This window comes from Chelonia mydas, chromosome 4 (assembly GCF_015237465.2).
Source record: "Chelonia mydas isolate rCheMyd1 chromosome 4, rCheMyd1.pri.v2, whole genome shotgun sequence".
In the NCBI taxonomy this organism is placed as follows: domain Eukaryota; kingdom Metazoa; phylum Chordata; order Testudines; family Cheloniidae; genus Chelonia; species Chelonia mydas.
The window spans coordinates 69,884,434-69,903,035 of record NC_057852.1 but is presented as its reverse complement, the minus strand read 5'-3'; the positions used below and the strand labels follow the sequence as shown (position 1 = coordinate 69,903,035).

The 18,602-nt window shown below is 43.4% G+C and overlaps 1 protein-coding gene across 1 annotated transcript in view; it reads left to right on the top strand.

Annotated features, from left to right (window-relative positions):
- CBR4 (carbonyl reductase 4) overlaps positions 1-18,602 on the top strand; it is a 65,361-nt gene that overhangs the window by 16,724 nt on the left and 30,035 nt on the right. The gene's annotated exons all lie outside the window — the stretch shown is intronic.

Here is an 18,602-nt window from a genome sequence, read left to right as displayed (position 1 = left end):
GGAATGCTGTGTGTGTGTGTGAGAGAGAGAGAGAGAGGGGTGAGGGGGATCTGCTGCTGTCTGAACTGACAAGACAGCATGCTGACATGCTTTCAGCCCCCCCCCCCAAACCCAGTCTCTCTCTCTCTCTCTCTGTCCCCCACATACACACAACACATTCCCTGTCACACTCCACCCCTCCCCCCGATTTGAAAAGCACGTTGCAGCCACTTGCATGCTGGGATAGCTGCCCATAATGCACCACTGCCAATGCCGCCGCAAGTGCTGCAAATGCGGCCACGCCAGTGTGGTTGAAGCTGTCCGTGTGGACAGACTGCCGTGCTTTCCCTACTGCGCTCTACGAAGGCTGATTTAACTCAAAGCACTCTACATCTGCAAGTGTAGCCATGCCCTTAGACTCCCTTAAGGAAATGATGGGCAGGATCCCTGGGGAGGCTCATATGAGGGGGCAAGGAGTCCAGGAAAGCTGGCTGTATTTTAAAGAAATCATATTGACGGCGTAGGAACAAACCATCCCAAAGTGCAGAAAGAATAGTAAATATGGCAGGCAACCATATTAACAGGGAAGTCTTTGGTGGGCTTAAACTCAAAAAGGAAGCTTAAAAGAAGTGGAAATTTGGACAGCTGACTAGGAAGGTGTATAAGAATATTGCTAGAGCATGCAGGGGTGTAGTCAGGAAGGCCAAGGCACAATTGGAGTTGCAGTTAGTAAGGGATGTGAAGGGTAACAAGAAGGGTTTCTACAGTTATGTTAGCAACAAGGAGGAGGTCAGGGAAAGTGTGGGACCTTTACTGAATGGGGGAGGCAGCATAGTGACAGATGATGTGGAAAAGCTGAAATACCCAATGCTTTTTTTTGCCTCGGTCTTCACAGAGAAGGGCTGCTCCCAGACTGCTGCACTGCGCAACACAGCATGGGGAGCAGGTGAGCAGCCCTCAGTGGTGAAAGAACAGGTTAAGAAGTGTTTAGAAAAGCTGGACATGCACAAGTCCATGGGTCCAGATATAATGCATCCAAGGGTGCTTATGGAGTTGGCTGATGTGATTGCAGAGCCATGGGCCATTATCTTTGAAAATTCTTGGTGATCAGAGGAGGTCCTGGACGATTGGGAAAAGGCAGATATAGTGCCCATATTTAAAAAAGGGAAAAAAGAGAACCCGGGGAGGTACAGACAGGTTAGCCTCACTTCAGTCCCCGGCAAAATCATGGAGCAGGTCCTCAAGGAATCCATTTTGAAGCACTTGGAGGAGAGGAAGGTGATCAGGAACAGTCAACATGGATTCACTAAGGGCAAGTCATGCCTGACCAACCTGATTGCTTTCTATGATGAGATAACTGGCTCTGTGGATATGGGGAAAGTGGTGGATGTGATATATCTTGACTTTACCAAAGTTTTTGATACGGTCTCCCACAGTATTCGTGCCAGCAAGTTTCAAAAGGTACGTATTGGAAGAATGGACTATAAGGTGGATAGAAAGCTGGCTAGATCATCAGACTCAACAGGTAGTGATCAGCGGTTCGATGTCTAGTTGGCAGCCGGCGTGCGGTGGAGTGCCACAGGGGTTGGTCTTGGGGCCGGTTTTGTTCAACATCTTTAATGATCTGGATGATTGGATTAATTGCATGCTCAGCAAGTTTGCAGATGACAGTAAGCTGGGGGGAAAGGTAGATACGATGGAGGGTAGGGATAGGGCTCAGAGTAACCGAGACAAATTGGAGGATTGGGCCAAAAGACATTTGATGAGGTTCAACAAGGACAAGTGCAGAGTTCTGCACTTAGGAAGAAAGAATCCCATGCACTGCTACAGGCTGGGGACCGACTGGCTAAGCAGCAGTTCTGCAGAAAAGGACCTGGAGATTACAGTGGACAAGAAGGAGGATTCTCTGCTGCTTGAAGTCTTTAAACCATGATTTGAGGACTTCAATAGCTCAGACATAGGTGAGAGGTTTTTCGCAGGAGTGGGTGGGATTCTTAGGCCTGCGTTGTCCAGGAGGTCAGACTAGATGATCGTAATGGTCCCTTCTGACCTTAGTATCTATGAATCTAAGCTGGATATGAGTCAGCAGTGTGCCCTTGTTGCCAAGAAGTCCAATGGCATATTGGGCTGTATTAGTAGGAGCATTGCCAGCAGATCAAGGGAAGTGATTATTCCCCTCTATTCGGAACTGGTGAGGCTGCACCTGGACTATTGCATCCAGTTTTGGTCCCCCCACTTCAGAAGGGAAGTCGACAAATTGGAGAGAGTCCAGCGGAGGGCAACGAAAATGATAAGGAGGCTGGGGCACATGACTTACGAAGAGAGGCTGAGGGAACTGGGGTTATTTAGTCTGCAGAAGAGAAGAGTGAGGGGGGATTTGATAGCAGCCTTCAGTTACCTGAAAGGGGGTTCCAAAGAGGATGGAGCTTGGCTGTTCTCTGTGGTGGCAGATGACAGAACAAGGAGCAATGGTCTCAAGTTGCAGTGGGGGAGGTCTAGGTTGGATATTAGGAAACACTATTTCAATAGGAGGGTGGTGAAGCATTGGACTGTTACCTAGGGAGGTGGTGGAATCTCCATCCTTAGAGGTTTTTAAGGCCCAGCTTGACACAGCCTTGGCTGGGATGATTTAGTTGGTGTTGGTTCCGCTTTGAGCAGAGGATTGGACTAGATGACCTCCTGAGGTCTCTTCCAACCCTAATATTCTATGATTTACAAGCCACTTTTCTGTCAGAATTCCTGTGTATGTAAATGGTACCATGTCCTCTCAGTGACTGAAAAAAATAGTTTGGTATTTAAAAACCAAATATTTCCAAAATATGAAGCCAAAGCATGTTGGTCCATAGCTGCCTTTTTACCAGTCTGGCAGAAGAGTCAGTAAACTGGCTGCTATTTATACCTTGTCCTTTCTATTTTGCAAGAAAATTGGGTTACGTGACATGTGGTGACTGTCAGCCTAACTCCCATTTTCTTCCAGTGACTAAAAATAACTTGTTTTGAGTGAGCCCTACTGCCCTAATTATTATCATTGTTTCAGGAAAGTATAGGACCTTTTTCCAATTGTTTGGTTTATTAGCAATAGTGGTGTTTTGTGTTACTTTTGTGAACAAAGTTTCATGTTACATTTTTCCTGTTGGTGGATACAGTGGTGCTCTTACATATGTCAGAATGTCGTTATACGTCGTTTTAGGCAATGTGACTAATAATAGTTTTATTGCCTATTCCAGTCAGTTCTTAATTTCCCCTTCATTTTCCAAATTAACACTCTCTTGCATGTCTCAGTCCTCAAAGTTTGATTCCTTACTGCATGTCCTCCAGTGACAGAGGGCCTAGTGTGCTATTTATACTCTCTGGTTCTTTGGTAGGATAGGGTTGTCACTGGAGCCGTATGTTACCCATAGTTGGCTCTTTGGGGTGTGGGCTCAACATGAGACTCGGTGAGACAGGCTATGTTGTATAGATCCTTTTTTCTTAATTACAAGTTCACTGTGATTCCTGTAGTCAGAATTTATCCAGTCTTTACTCTTACCTGACTTATAAAAGCAGGTAGCTGCAGTGCTCTGGACTTTTAGTAGCTTTTGGAAGCATAGTGCAATTCATATTCTATCAACAAGGTCTTCAAGTAGGAATCATGCACTGTACTTTTCAAACTAGCGTGTACTCTTCTGCCAGGAACTTCAGCAGGAGAGCAGTGGACAGGCTTGCTTCCCTCTTGGGGGAAAAATATGCAGGAAATGTGTTAGGCAGCTGATAGATAAATTATACAATGCAATAAATTATATTCAATGAAGGGATTTCTTTTTTACCGCTTGAGGGCAGTATAACCAAAGGTATAATCATATGGGAAATTGAATGGTTCAGATTAAGACATTTGTATAATTCCAGGAAGGTAGAGATGACTGCTTTGATTATAAGGTTGATACCTATAATGTTGTCACCAGTATTCTCAACTCCATGTAGACTGTGTTCTCTTGGGATTTATGCTGGGATTTTGAAAGCAGTTGAAGGAAGCTAGGCATCCAGTTCTCATTCAAATTCAATGGGAATTCAATACTTAAGTCCCATAGGTTCTTGAAACTCCCAGCCTTCAAGCTCATCTCCATGGCATTATTATTGTCCATTGTTAACAGTGTTTGTATAACTCAAACTAAAATCGCTTTTGTTCTATCTTCATATATTTTCTAAATTACAGACTATGGTGAGTACCTATTCTCCTCACTTGCTCCCTTAACACAGGATGAGATCTGTTCCATGAAGTTGAGATGATTGTGTTTTACCTGTTACTTACATAGCACTTTTTTTATTTTTATTTTTTAAGTGCAGAATGCAGTTCAGTTAAGGGAAATTAATCACAGCTGACCTTCCGAAAGCCAAACACAAATACTTAATACTAGATACAAAATCACGATGAAATGAGCTAAACAAAAAAGCATGTGAAAAGGTGTGAGGCAGGAGGGAAGATACCTTTTAATATGCAGGGGCTGAGCGCTATGCTCAATGCTTGTATAAGAGCTCACAACTCTATTGAAGCATGGAAGTATTGAGTGCATTTGCTTTTAGCTTTAATAGCAGTATAGGGGTTAAGACTTTGAGGTCCTTTAACGCCATCTCCCCTCGTTCCATGAAAGGAGCTACCTGGACTGCAGTAATTTGATTCTGCCCACTCTGTTTTATCGTTTGTGTGTATACATCAGATCAGGTCAAATAAATTACCTTCTCTTGACTGCTTTTATTCTAACACTTTTCTAGGATTTTAAAGTTTTAATTAGCAATGCATAGGTTAGCCAATAAGAATATGAAACCTTTGATACCAATGGAATATTATTTTTTGAGAGACTTAATATACCCCTGTAGATTGCCAGTGGAGGGTATGATGGCAGCACCATGTGTGCTTGAACATTCCAAATGAGAGCCAGTGTTTTATTGGTATCAAATAGATGTGGCATTTATACTCACTTTGGGACTGAGTGGTGCTGAGCACATGTGACTCCCAATGTGGATGGTCAGCTGATGATCAGACCCATAGGAAGCAACTGGAGTTATTTGTGACTCAGTATCTATATTTATTAGGGCTGTCGATTAATGACAGTTAACTCACTTGATTAACTCAAAAAAAATTAATCACAGTTTTAATTGCACTGTTAAATAATAAAGCAGACTTTGACTCCCTCAGGGAACTGATGGGCAGGATCCCCTCAGAGAATAACATGAGGGGGAAAGGAGTCCAGGAGAGCTGGCTGTGTATTACAGAATCCTTATTGATGGCGCAGGAACAAACTATCCCGATGTGTAGAAAGAATAGTAAATATGGCAGGTGACCAGCTTGGCTTAATAGTGAAATCCTTGCTCATCTTAAACACAAAAAAGAAGCTTACAAGAAGTGGAAGCTTGGACAAATGATGAGGGAGGAGTATAAAGATATTGCTCAGGCATGAGGAGTGAAATCAGGAAGGCCAAATCACACTTAGAGTTGCAGCGAGCAAGAGATGTTAAGAGTAACAAGAAGGGTTTCTTCAGGTACGTTAGCAACAAGAAGGTGGTCATGGAAAGTGTGGGCCCCTTGCTGAATGGGGGAGGCAACCTAGTGACAGAGGATGTAGAAAAAGCTAATGTACTCAATGCTTTTTTTGCCTCTGTCTTCACGAACAAGGTCAGCTTCCAGACTACTGCACTTGGCAGAACAGTATGGGGAGGAGGTGACCAGCCCTCTGTGGAGAAAGAAGTGGTTCAGGACTATTTAGAAAAGCTGGACGAGCACAAGTCCACGGGTCTGGATGCGCTGCATCCGAGGGTACTAAATGAGTTGGCGGATGTGTTTGCAGAACCATTGGCCATTACCTTTAAAAACTCATGGCTACCGCGGGAGGTCCCAGATGACTGGAAAAAGGCTAATGTAGTGCTCATCTTTAAAAAAGGGAAGGAGGAGGATCCGGGGAACTACAGGCCAGTCAGCCTCACCTCAGTTCATGGAAAAATCATGGAGCAAGTCCTCAAGGAATCAATTTTGAAGCACTTCGAGGAGAGGAAAGTGATCAGGAACAGTCAGCATGGATTCACCTAGAGCAAGTTGTGCCTGACTAACTTATTGTCTTCTATGATGAGATGACTGGCTCTGTGGATGAGGGGAAAGCAGTGGACTTGTTATTCCTTGACTTTAGCAAAGCTTTTGATACGGTCTCCCATAGTATTCTTGACAGCAAGTTAAAGAAGTATGGGCTGGATGAATGGACTATAAGGTGGATAGAAAACTGGCTAGATCATCGGGCTCAACGGGTAGTGATCAATGGCTCCATGTCTAGTTGGCTGCCGGTATGAAGCAGTGCGCCCCAAGGGTCGGTCCTGGGGCCGGTTTTGTTCAATATCTTCATTAATGATCTGCAGGATGGTGTGGATTGCACCCTCTGCAAGTTTGCAGATAACACTAAACTGGGAGGAGTGGTAGATACGCTGGAGGGTAGGGATAGGATACAGAGGGCCTTAGACAAATTAGAGGATTGGGCCAAAAGAAATCTGATGAGGTTCAACAAGGAGAAGAGCAGAGTCCTGCACTTAGGATGGAAGAATCCTGCCACAGACTAGGGACCGAGTGGCAAGAGAGCAGTTCCGCAGATATGAGTCAACAGTGTGCCCTTGTTGCCAAGAAGACTAACGGCATTTTGGGTTGTATAAGTAGGAGCATTGCCAGCAGATCGAGGGATGTGATCATTCCCCTCTATTCGGCATTGGTGAGGCCTCATCTGGAGTACTGTGTCCAGTTTTGGGCCCCATGCTACAAGAAGGATGTGGAAAAATTGGGAAGAGTCCAGCGGAGGGCAACAAAAATGATAAGGAAGCTCGGGCACATGACTTACAAGGAGAGGCTGAGGGAACTTGGGTTGTTTAGTCTGCAGAAGGGAAGAATGGGGGGGGGGGGGGAGATTTGATAGCTGTTTTCAACTACCTGAAAGGGGGTTCCAAAGAGGATGGATCTAGACTGTTCTCAGTGGTATCAGATGACAGAACAAGGAGTAATGGTCTCAAGTTGCAGTGGGGGAGGTTTAGGTTGGATATTGGGGGGGAAAAAAAAATTCACTAGGAGGGTGGTAAAGCACTGGAAAGTGTTACCTAGGGAGGTGGTGGAATCTCCTTCCTTAGAGGTTTTTAAGGTCAGGCTTGACAAAGCCCTGGCTGGGATCATTTAGTTGGGGATTTGTCCTGCTTTGAGCACGGGGTTGGACTAGATGACCTCCTGAGGTCCCTTCCAACCCTGATATCTTGTGATTCTATAATAGAATACCAGTTGAAATTTATTAAATATTTTGGATGTTTTTCCACATTTTCATATATATTCTGTGTTGTACTTGAAATGAAAGTGTATATTTTTCTTTGCAAATATTTGCACTGTAAAAATGATAAAAGAAATAGTATTTTTCAATTCACCTCATACCAGCACTGTAGTGCAATCTCTTTATCATGAAAGTGCAACTTACAAATGTAGATTTTTTTTGTTACATGACTGCACTCAAAAACACACCAATGTAAAACTTCAGAGCCTACAAGTTTACTCAGTCCTATTCTTGTTGAGCCAATCGCTAGGACAAACAAGTTTGTTTACATTTATAGGAGATAATGCTGCCCTCTTCTTATTTACAGTGTCACCAGAAAGTGAGAACAGGCATATGCATGGCAGTTCTGTAGCCGGCATTGCAAGGTATTTACGTGCCAGATATGCTAAACATTTGTATGCCCCTTCATGCTTCGTCCAGCATTCCAGAGGACATGCTTCCATGCTGATGATGCTTGTTAAAAAAAAATAATGCATTAATTAAATTTCTGACTGAACACCTTGGGGGAGAATTGTATGTCCCCTGCTCTGTTTTACCCGTATCCTGCCATATATTTTCTGTTATAGCAGTCTCAGATGATGTCCCAGCACATGCTGTTCATTTTAAGAACACTTTCACTGCAGATTTCATAAAGAAGGTACTAATGTGAGATTTCTAAAGATAGCCACAGCACTCAACCCAAGATTTAAGAATCTGAAGTGCCTTCCAAAATCTGAGAGGGACGACGTGTGGAGCTTGCTTTCAGAAGTCTTAAAAGAGCAACACTCCGATGCGGAAACTACAGAACCCGAACCACCACAAAAGAAAATTAGCCTTCTGCTGGTGGCATCTGACTCAGATAATGAAGATGAATATGTGTCGGTCTGTGCTGCTGTGGACTGTTGTTGAGCAGAACCCGTCATCAGCATGGATGCATGTCTTTGGAATGGTGGTTGAAGCATGAAGGGACATGTGACTCTTTAGCGCATCTGGCATGTGAATATCGTGGGACACCAGCTACAACAGTGCCATGAGGATGCCCGTTCTCGCTTTCAGGTGACATTGTAAACAAGAAGCGGGTAGCATTATCTCCTGAAAATGTAAACAAACTTGTTTGCCTGAGCAATTGGCTGAACAAGAAGTAGGACTGAGTGGATTTGCAGGGTCTAAAATTTTACGTTTTTATTTTTGAATGCCAGTTTTTTTGTACACAGTTCTACATTTGTAAGTTGCATTTTCAAGATAAAGCGATTGCACTACAGTACTTGTATTAGGTGAATTGAAAAATTGTATTTCTTTTGTGTTTTTACAGTGCAAATACTTGTAATCAAAAATAAATATTAACTGAGCACTGTGCATTTTGTATTCTGTGTTGTAATTGAAATCAGTATATTTGAAAATGTAGAAAACATCCAAAAATATTTAAATAAATGATATTATATTGTTTAACAGTACAATTAATTTTTTAATTAACAGCCCTAATATTTATATTAGTATTCATTGCATTTTTGTAGTCACTTGTTCTTATTTGAACTCATGATGGTTTCCTTATATCTCTTGATTTTAAAAAATCACCTCTAACTAGCGTACAGTGATAGTTAGCAGGGAACAAAACCATACTGATTTTAGCATACACTAAATACAATGATACTGCAGTGTTATGAGGAGCAAAGTTACATAGAGAGATCGTCAGAGTAAATCTCTCCAGGGCAGTAGCGAAAGGCCTTTTGTGGTGTGTGTGTCTGCGCGCGCGCGCGAAATGACTTGGTTGTTGCTCTCGACTTCCTGTGGATTGGTGTCCATATTGTAAAAATCTGAATCACAGCTGCCTTGGAGACCAGGTCACAGCAGAAAAGCCACTTCATTGCTTTTACCACTCTATGGTATCTCTAAAGCACAATTGCAGCACATTGGTGGGTTAGCAGAGACTTCTACTTGCAGTGCAACACTGGTTCTGTGGACTTTGGTGCCCAAGCCTTTGAATGTGCTATCTGTGTGCCAAATTCACTAAAAATCTATATGTTCAATCTGGATGATGATGATGATGGTGAGGCCTGCCATCAAGTTACAGTTCCTTTCCACTTCATATTACTGGCAGTCAGCTTTTCCTTGTCATACTCTTTGGGTGTGGGCGTTTCCACTGAAAATAATTTCCTATAAGCCTGGGGAAAAGAAAGTTAGTTACATTTTCTTGGAATCTTTCTCTCTGTGGATCCCACTTGTAGTGTGCATATGTCCCATGCACTTGAGTTGGAAATGTCCATTAGGGCCATGTCTGCACCTTGCTAGTCTTCACCAACCACAGGCCTAGATGGCAGAGCAGCCCTGACTGCTTCTCTGTTTCCTATTGCCACCTGTGGCAGCAAGACAGAACTCTGCAATGTCTGTCTGCTACAATGGAGCACCCTTTCAATATGTAAATATTAGATTAGCGAGTTTAGTTTAATGACAAAATTCTAGCCTATTGGCAGCCCATTGTGTGTTTCTTTTCTTTAAAATCTCTTTTCTTCTACTTGGCATCAAAACACCTTCCTGTGTAATGGCTGAGACCAAATCATTCAGCTTCAAGCCATGCCCCTCATATGATGGATTTATTCTTTTACCTGATGATGCTGTTGGTGTGCCCTCTCTTTGGGTGGTAGCCATGTTCTGGACCATTGACCTATGTGCTGGTCTTTCTCCGGCAGAACTCATTGCTCCAGTGATATCGAGCTAAAGCTGTGCCTTGTGGAGTGGTCCATGAAGGTACAGCTGAGTTGGAAAGATAATCTGACTCCAAAAAGGAGGACACTTCCCAGAGATCCCATTCCTTCAGCATCCCTTTAAGAAGGGACTCTACCTTAAAGGTTCTCACTACCAGTATTGAGAGAGGGTCTGCTACCCCTTCGGTCCTCTGTCTTCCAAAGTGAGCTCAGCGTTGGTTGGGAGTCCATCACTAAAGCCTGATATTGCTTCCACCATGTTGATGCAGGGCAGATCTGAGATCTTCTTTAAGGATGACTCCCAGTGCTGATCTTCTTACCCAGAATGATAAAGAGCAAAGAAGTTAAGAGTCATGGGCTTTCTGCCTTTTTTAAACCATGAGTTTAGAGGCCTGACCACCTTGTGCAGCCTAGCAGTGTTGATTATTTGTCTTACCTGACTTTGAAGTCTATTCTGATTCTGAAGCCTAGCACTAGCAAAGATGCCTCATCAAAACCAACACCCGTCTGTACTGGTACTATGGTGGAATATCACCATTAATTGACAGACTCCCACAGGAAGTGAGGGCTGACCGGAGATCCATTATTTTGGAGGGAGAACTAATAACTAGTACTTCATTCCAGGCAGCCCTGGACACCTCTGATACAGCCTATTTCATGGCTAAAGCCATCACCAGGAAAAAGACAGCCTGGCTGCAATCCTTAGATTCCCAGAGAAATGCAAACCACTGTAAAAGTTCTCCTCTTTGAAGGACCAGATCTGTTTTAGCTTCTGCACAAATGAATTGTTGTGTACTCTGAAGGACTCTAGATCTACGCTGAGATCCCTGAATATTTACACACTATCAGGAGAAAACCTTTTAGATACCAAGGTCAGTTTAGCCAGAGATCTTTCTGCCCCCCCTCTCCCCCACCCTGCCCATCAGCAATAGAGACCTGCTGACTACATTTGTGAAAGTAAGTCTTGATTCACCCACTCGAGAGCTCCCTCCTTTTCTTCTACCACCCACCCTGCATCATCTTCCATGCAGTAGGTTTGATCAAGTTGAGAGCATTGTACCAATCTACCTGAGTTTCCTTCTCTTCCCCCCCTCCCCACTGTTTTTCCTTCCTGCCTTTACCATTTTTTTTCCAGCATGGGCCAGGATTACTTCCAATCAATGGGTATTGAAGACTATCAAAGAATATTCCTTGCCATTTCAGGCCTTGTCTTCCCCTGTCTCTCTTCGGAGACCCATCTCAAGAGGCAACTGAGGGAAGAAGTGGACTAGTTACTTCATCTAGAGCAATAGAAGTACCATATGAGTTCAGAGGGAGGGGTTTCCACTCTTTAGACTTTTTTCTCAAAAAGAAAAGAGGAATGTGTCCTGTTTTGGACTTGAGGCAACTAAATGAATTCATAACAGGACACAATTCAGAATGGTGATGCTAGCCTCCATTGTCACCTCTCTAGAATGTAAAGATTGGTTTGCAGCTCTTGATCTTAAGGATACTTATTTTCATATAGCAATTCATCCAACCCACAGAAGCTTTCTCTGCTTTACAGTGGGACAATGCAGGGTACCAACTTTGGCTTTGTCTTTGTCTTTATAGCCACAAGAGTATTCACAAAATATCTGGCAGTAGTGGCAGCCCATCTGAAATGGCAAGCACTTGGCTCACTGGCTTTTCGGAGAGAAATCCTCACAGGAACTGTCCAGCATCCTATTTCGTTTCACTCTTTAGGACTGAGTGAATTACAAGTCATCCTTCACTCCTTCTCAGTCCATAGACTTTATAGGGACCCTTCTAGATTCCAAATCAGCAAAGGCATACCTTTGAGCATCTCATTCCCTGATCTGTCTCTGGGAGACTGCTGCAAAAAAGCAAGAATCTGTCTCAGACTGTTGGGTCATATGGTGTCAGTACTTACATGATGCTTCTTGCCAGAATCGACTTCAGCCAGCCCGGGACAGGACAGAAGTCTGTTTACTGACCTACGAGATACCATATAGACTCTCATCTCATGGTCCTGATTCCTATACTATTTCTTTGAACTGGTGCCTAAGTTCCCAAATAGCCTACAAAGGAGGGGTACCTTTCTGCATCCCTCTTCACAGTGATGCTGATTATAGATGCTTCCACTGAGTGGCCCACCGGAACCACCTACAGATCCAAGGCACATGGTCACAAGGAACATGACAAACAAGGAAGGGAGGGAGGTCAACGGTTAAAAAACTAAGATCACACGATTCTGTAAGTTGCCTGTTGTACATCTGATGGTCACAGAGTCCTTGCTCCATATCAAGGTGCTGTAACTCTGGGTGATCTGAATAGCTTCCAGATCCTTTCTGCTGCTCAAGAGAAGATCTGAACTATGGTCCCTACTATACAACAGCTTTGCAATCAATCAGTAGGCAGGGCGGTGCCTGCAGGAGGCCTTTCTAGTCACCATTACTTCTGGTTTTGGAATTAGATCCTGTATTTATGCAAGAACCACACTGCTGTTTGTGTTGCACACTTGTGAAAGAAAAGGTTATTCTTACAGCTCCAGAAACCTCTCCGTTTAAGGAAAGTTCTTCTTTCCACAGTTTCTGGGAAATAGTTCTCCCATAATTTAGTTTGAACCATTGCAATCCTTTTGGAAGGTTGTGCTATAAATGGGCATTTCTAGTGATCTGAAGATGTTTTTCAAGCATATGGAGTACTATGCCAGTTGTATCCCATTCATTTCATACTCTCTCAATGCCAAAGCTTTGGGGCCTCAATGTAGCTGTAAGCAAGACATTAAAATCTTGTACTGGTTGGCATGCTGGGCATCTGGGAAAACATTCACAGAAGTTCCTAGGTGCATAGGCGGAAAAGCTTATGCATATCATCTGTGGAAGATTTGCAAAGTAGGCTTCCTCTCCTTTGCAGAAGCATCTATTGGTAGGAGGGAGCTGCTGGATTGCTTCCCATATAGTTCCTTAATTTGCTAAAATCATGCTTTTTATGAGGGGAACTTCCTTTCCTTTCTGTTGTTCTACTGTAATTAATTAGAAGTCTGCTTATCCTTTCCCTCCCTCCCTTTCTTTCTTCTGTGATTCACTGTTTGCTACTTCCCATTGGTGGTGATGAATGAGAAAAGCAGTGCAACAGAATGAGAAATTTCTTACCTGGTTTTTCTTTGTTAGGACCTGTCTCTCCTCATCCTGGTCGTTTGGTAAATGACCAGAATATAAATTGAAATTTTTCTCTAAAGGGACATGTAAACATAATTGTGTTAAGGTTTTTAATGCATTTAGATCAAGTTGCCTTAAGGCTAATAATTGGTTGCTAGAGCATTTCTTCTGGTAGCCTGAGCTGAAGGGCGGGGGTTAAATCTGGAGCCTCTAGCAACATTGGATTGCCTCTGCATTTCATAGGGGGGAGGAATTTAACCATTAGTCATGAATGAGGAAAGAAGACGCTAACAGGAAGAAAATTAAGAAAGAGAAAAAAATTAATCTTGGAGAGATCCTGTCTGTGTAGATCCCTTAACCCACCTCCCGTTCTTACTGGGACTATGAATTAACCATCTCTCAACTCCCTTGCTGGGGCCTCTGTCCTGTATGCTCTTGGGAGTGAAGGGGACATGTGATGTGTAGACATGATTGAAACAGATGCTGCTAGTGAAAAGATTCTGATGTTGGGTGCATGTGTACCATAAGTGAGATCCGCATAGACAAAGCATCTTAAAGAATCACAGTTACAGTAAGTATCAGAGGGGTAGCCGTGTTGGTCTGGATCTGTAAAAGAGGCAAAGAGTCCTGTGGCCCCTTATAGACTAACAGACGTATTGGAGCATAAGCTTTCGTGGGTGAATATCCACTTCGTTTGATGCATGTAGTTGAAATTTCCAGAGACAGGTATAAATATGCAAGCAAGAATCAGACTAGGGATAACGAAGTTAGTTCAATCAGGGAGGATGAGGCCCTCTTCTAGCAGTTGAAGTGTGAACACCAAGGGAGGAGAAACTGCTTTTGTAGTTGGCTAGTCGTTCACAGTCTTTGTTTAATCCTGAGCTGATGGTGTCAAATTTGCAAATGAACTGACTCTCAGCAGTTTCTCTTTGAAGTCTGGACCTGAAGTTTTTTGCTGCAGGATGACTACCTTTAAGCCCTGCTATTGTGTGTCCAGGGAGGTTGAAGTGTTCTGCAGGTTTTTGTATATTGCCATTTCTAATATCTGATCTGTGTCCATTTATCCTTTTACATAGAGACTGTCCAGTTTGGCCGATGTACATAGCAGAGGGGCATTGCTGGCACATGATGGTGTAGATTACATTGGTGGACGTGCAGGTGAATGAACCGGTGATGGTGTGGCTGATCTGGTTAGGTCCTGTGAGGGTGTCGCTGGTGTAGATAAGTGGTCAGAGTTGGCATCGAGGTTTGTTGCATAGATTGGTTCCTGAGTTAGAGTTACTATGGTGCGGTGTGTAGTTGCTGGTGAGAATATGCTTCGGCTTGGTGGGTTGTCTGTAGGCAAGGACTGGCCTGCCTCCCAAGGTCTATGAAAGTGAGGGAACGTTGTCCAGGATGGGTTGTAGATCACTGATGATGCGTTGGAGAGGTTTTAGCTGAGGACTGTATGTGATGGCCAGTGGAGTTCTGTTGGTTTCTTTCTTGGGCTTGTCCTGCAGCAGGAGGCTTCTGGGTACATATCTGGCTCTGTTGATGTTTCCTTATTTCCTCGTGTGGGTATCGTAGTTTTGAGAATGCTTGGTGAAGATCTTGTAGGTGTTGGTCTCTGTCTGAGGGGTTGGAGCATATGCTGTTGTACCTCAGCGCTTGGCTGTAGGCAGTGGATCGTGTAGTGCATCCAGGATGGAAGCTGGAGGCATGAAGGTAGGCATAGCGATCGGTGGGTTTTTGGTATAGGGTGGTGGTAACATGACCGTCATTTATTTGCACTGTGGTATCTAGGAAGTGGACCTCCCGTGTAGATTGGTCCAGGCTGAGGTTGATGGTGGGGTGGAAGCTATTGAAATCGTGGTGGAATTATTTCAGGGTTTCCTTCTCATGGGTCCAGATGATGAAGATGTCATCAATGTAGCATAGGTAGAGAGGGGGTGTGAGTGGTCGAGAGCTGAAGAAGCGTTGTTCCAGGTCAGCCGTAAAAATGTTGGCATATTGTGGGGCCATGTGGTATATATTGTACCAAATTTGAAATAATTGTGCTTGAGGATAAAGTCACAGAGGTCAGCAACCAGTTGTGCTGTGGCATCATCAGGGATACTGTTCCTGACAGCTTGTATTCCATCTGTGTGTGGGATGTTTGTGTAGAGAGCCTCTACATCCATGGTGGCTAGGATGGTGTGTTCTGGAAGATCACCAATGCATTGTAGTTTTCTCAGGAAATCAGTGGTGTCACGGAGAGAGCTGGGAGTGCTGGTGGTGTAGGGTCTGAGTAGCGAGTCCACATATCTGGACTTCAGTGAGAGTGCCGATGCCTGAGATGATGGGGCATCAAGGATTCCCAGGTGTGAGGATCTTGGGTAGTAGATAGAATAACCCCGGTCGGGGCTCTAAGGGTATGTTGATTTGTTCCTGTGTTAGTGTAGGGAGTGTCCTGAGTAGATGGTGCAGTTTTTTAGTGTATTCCTCAGTGGGATCTGAGGAGAGTGGTCTGTAGAATTTGGTATTGGACAGTTGTCTGGCAGCCTCCTTTTGGTAGTCAGACCTGTTCATGATGACAACAGCACCTCTTTTATCAGCCTCTTTGATTATAATGTCAGGGTTGTTTCTGAGGCTGTGGGTGGCATTGCGTTCTGCACGACTTAGGTTATGAGGCAAGTGATGTTGTTTTTCCACAATTTCTGCCTGTGCACGTCGGTGGAAGCATCCTATGTATAGGTCGAGACTGTCATTTCGACCCTCAGGAGGAGTCCATGTGGAGTTCTTCTTGTGCTGTTTGTGGGTATCTGTGTATCAGTGTGCTGTTCAGTGTTGAAAGTATTCTCTGAGTCAGAGACGGCAAAAGTAGGCTTCCAGATCACCTCAGAACTGTATCATGTTTGTGGGGATGGCGGGGCAGAAAGAGAGTCCCCAAGATAGGACAGACTCTTCTGCCGGGCTGAGTGTGTCGCTGGATAGATTGATGTAATACCATTCCCCCTTTTAGCTGTACTTTGAGAGAGTTGTTCTTTGCTAAGTTTAGGTCAAGAGTTGACCCAAACAATTTTAACAGCATATTTAGCTAAATGATTAAAAAATGGAGTCTAGTAAAATCTAGCCCATTCAGTGTGATGAGATTTTGTAGCTTCTGTTGTAAATGATCTAATCAGTCTGAGCAGTGGCCATCTACTATTCTTTTTCCCCATTGCTTTTGCTGTGGAGGTGTTTCTTGGTTGTACTATTACAGAAGTAGAAGGTGAGGTCAGTAGTAGAGTCTGACCCTTCACTGGTATTTTATATATGGCACTGCAGTCACTTGATTTCCTAGAGTCACTGCAGCCAAGTTAGTCTCACCTCTTTAGGCATTTATGAGGTCATTTCCATGCAGGTACTGATGCTTCTCAGTCTGATGCTTTCTCCCTAGGAATGTGCTTGAGAGCCTTATTTTAACCCCCAAATCTTTTAATAGGAACATGGTGCAGCATAGGATTTAATCAGTTTACTTAAAGGTTAGGTGCAAAGACAAAATAATGCTCGCCTTATCCAAATTCCACATTACAGACCCAAAGTAATGGGCATACTGTATGATATAGATTGTGAACTCCTTGAGGCAAGGAGCATATCCTCTTCTTTGTATTGAACAATGACTGTGTAAGTCACATGATAAGCAGCAGAAGGGTGCTGAGGGGAAAATGTTTGTTGCCATTTGAGAACTATATTAATATGGGCAAATCCTGCTTATCACAGGTGCAGAATGATCAATAAGCAGTGAGTCTGGGGAGTTGGTGCAGGTGTTCTCAAGCACAGCATGCACAACTCCATCTGCATCATAAAGGGTGAGATTGGATCAAGGGGAAAATGCTGGATGAGTGATCTAGTTGGTTTAGATGATTGCCTCACCTAGGGAGGGGAGGGATACATGTAGAAGCAGCATAGCCTACTATGAGTTGGAGGCTACATTGGTAGCAGTGGAGAAGAGGGATTGCGAGGTTATTACATGGAGGGTCGCGAGCTGTCAGCCTCCACCCCAAATCCTGCTTTGCCTCCAGCATTTATAATGGTGTTAAACATATTAAAATGTGGTTTTCATTTATAAGGGGGCGGGTCACACTCAGAGGCTTGCTATGTGAAAGGGGTGACCAGTACAAAAGTTTGAGAACCACTGCTCTATTGAGTCAGGGGAAAGTTTAAGCCCCCATGAAGTACTGGGCACAAAGGCTGTTTACCTAGGCTGGAGGCAGAGATAAGATGTGTTTTTGGACAATTGAGGTGTTCATTACCATATGAAGTGGAGAAAAATGTTTAAAAGGAGTGTATCTGGAAAAGTTAAATTTTTCAAAGCCAGGTGTTCCCAAACTGTGCAGTGTGGTTCATTTGCCTTTGATCCAAGTAGCTGTGAAACATCATGAAGTGCTGGATGTTTGTTTCCAGCTGTTAATCTATATAGGAGTTTTATCTACTTTTATGTAAGCAACAGCTGTAGATGCCACCAAGTTTTTGTAATCGATAAAGTGAAGGGAGCTGTATTAAGATGTGGTCCATAAGCTAAAAAAAACCCCAAAAAACTGAACACATTCTATATAAAATGGGTGGATTCAGCCACCTCATTCCTATTGCTATTAATGGGAGGCTTCCTCCTCCCCCAATAGCTCTTTGAAACTTTAGATGCAGCCACCTTATGTAGTAGTCTTGAATTGCTTTGTAAATATGCTTGAATGGAGAGGGTTTCCAACACACTTAAAAAATTTAATTGCAGAGGACTTTGAGACAGTGGAGAACTCTTTGGTCTAAAGTAACTAGTTACATTATCAGTTAGTCACATTTGGTAGCCTCAGTTAGGTGTAGTTGGTTTAGAAATTTAAATTTCCCTCCATAAAATGACCTTGATTCAGTGAACGTCACATAGGTGTATAGTTTTTTGGCAAGCACATGTGTCTCTCCCTGCTTATGCTACACTGATTTATTTTTCTGCATTGGTAAACCTACAACATCCTCAATGTTTACAGCACAGCCAAGTGTTTAATTAAACAGCCTTACTTTTTAGCTAAAGGCCTGATTTTACTATTTGTGCTAGGGATGTAAAAGGTTAACTGATTAACTGGTAAGCATTAAGCTTACCAGATAAACTCCATCTCCCTGGCTGGAGCAGCCCCAGCCATGCCAGCTGGAGGGGCCCCAGGGCTGCCCTGTGCTGGCCGGCTGGACGTGCCCCAGCCCTGGCTGCGACCTTGGTTAACCAGTTAAAAAATTAAAATTAAAACATTTAACTTTTTAAACAATATTTACATCCCTAATTTGTGCGTGGGTATGTATAAAGAAAGCCAAGGATAGACATTTTGTCTGAGAAGCAAAATGTTTACATAAACTATTTGATGGGAACTACTTTTAACACACCAATAGCAAACTAGAGGGACAAGCTGTTTTATAAAACAAGTATTCTGATTCTCAAAAGCCCTATCAGATTTAATATACTGTGCCAGATACTGATCTAGTGTAAGTAG